At 40.6% G+C, this 1,446-nt stretch overlaps 1 protein-coding gene and 1 pseudogene across 1 annotated transcript in view; both read left to right on the forward strand.

Moving 5' to 3' along the window:
• LOC105546991 overlaps positions 1–952 on the forward strand; it is an 8,091-nt pseudogene extending 7,139 nt beyond the window's left edge.
• Positions 1–1,446, forward strand: part of CDK17 (cyclin-dependent kinase 17) — a 147,896-nt gene that overhangs the window by 14,684 nt on the left and 131,766 nt on the right. The window lies entirely within an intron of this gene.

The raw sequence follows: 1,446 nt of genomic DNA on the forward strand, positions 1-1,446 counted from the left end.
TTTTTTGTAGAGATAGGGTCTCACTATGTTGCCCAGGCTAGTCTTGAACTACTTTACACAAGTGATTCTCGAGCCTCAGCCTCCCAAAGCACTGGGATTACAGGTGTGAGCCACCATGCCCCGCCTCACATTTTTCTGAAATCCAAATAGAATAACTGGTTATAAAGCTTACCCATCGAAAGAAGAAACTGACTTTGCATTTTATTCTTTGTCATAAAATCTGCCTGGATGCTTAGTATTGTATTGTTGTTTACTATTATATGTTATTCCAGAGTAATGGCTTTAACCTGAACTTCAGAATCATTCTTGTTGACTAAAAGAAGAAAAAATCTAAAGGCATGCTTGTGTGTATGTAATCTCAAACTCTGTTTCTGAATGAGAATCTCTGGGTTTGGGTTTTTAATGTTTCAGACAATTCTTGATGGGTCCTGGAGTTTTAGAAACACTGTTCTAGAGTTTAGCACAGTGTTAAGGGAAGGAATCACTCATACATTAAATTTAAAGTAGATTCATACTTCTAGTGGGTTGGTTGGTCCTTGGTTGCTGGATTCTATGTGCTATTGGACCCAAAGAATGACGGCACTGCTAGGACGAAGCTCTTGAGATTTTTGATGAAATGATTCATGAACCTGTAACCATTTAATTGAAAAGTGGAACACAGGTCCATGGAACAGTTACAGGTGTGGATGTCACCGTCAATACACATCTCGAAGCTGTGAAAATGACCCCGAAGACAGAAAACCTGTACAGTTGGAAACACAAATTTGAGGAAGTAACGTTAAATATTTTACTCTACCAGACAGTTTACCTCTGGATACACTACTTGTGGATGTTGAACCTAAGGTAAAACCTAAGAAAAGGGAAGGTGTTTGTTACAGGAAGAGGCCAGTGCAGAAGCAGAGGTAGAGGAAGAGCACATGGCCATGGCAGAGGAAGAGGGGGTCCTAGGTGATAAAGTCTCTTAAGATTACTGTTTCAAGGTAATATATGATTTGAGATATTTTCTGTACAGGTTTTCTTCGCTTATGTCAGTTTTTATTTAAATTGTTTTTTTCTATTAAAAAATTTACCGTTATGCAGTATGTCCATGTAATCTGTCAGCTTTTTTGTTGTTGTTTTGTTTTTCATTTTGAGACAGGGCCTCTTTCTGTCTCCCAGGCTGGAGTGCAGTGGCACGATCTCAGCTCACTGCAGCCTCTGCCTCATGGACTCAAGATCCTCCCACTTCAGCCTCCTGAGTAGCTGGGACTACAGGTGCTGCCGCCATGCTTGGCTAATTTTTAAAAGATTTTTGTGGAGAATAGAGATGAGATTTCACTATATTGTGCAGGCTGGTCTCAAACTTCTGGGCTCAAGTGATCCTCGCACCTTGGCCTCCCAAAGTGCCGAGATTGCAGGCATGTGGCACTGTGCGTGGCCGGTATGTCAGTTTTTTTTTTTTTTTTT

This window comes from Mandrillus leucophaeus, unplaced genomic scaffold (genome assembly GCF_000951045.1).
Source record: "Mandrillus leucophaeus isolate KB7577 unplaced genomic scaffold, Mleu.le_1.0 Scaffold377, whole genome shotgun sequence".
NCBI lineage: Eukaryota > Metazoa > Chordata > Mammalia > Primates > Cercopithecidae > Mandrillus > Mandrillus leucophaeus.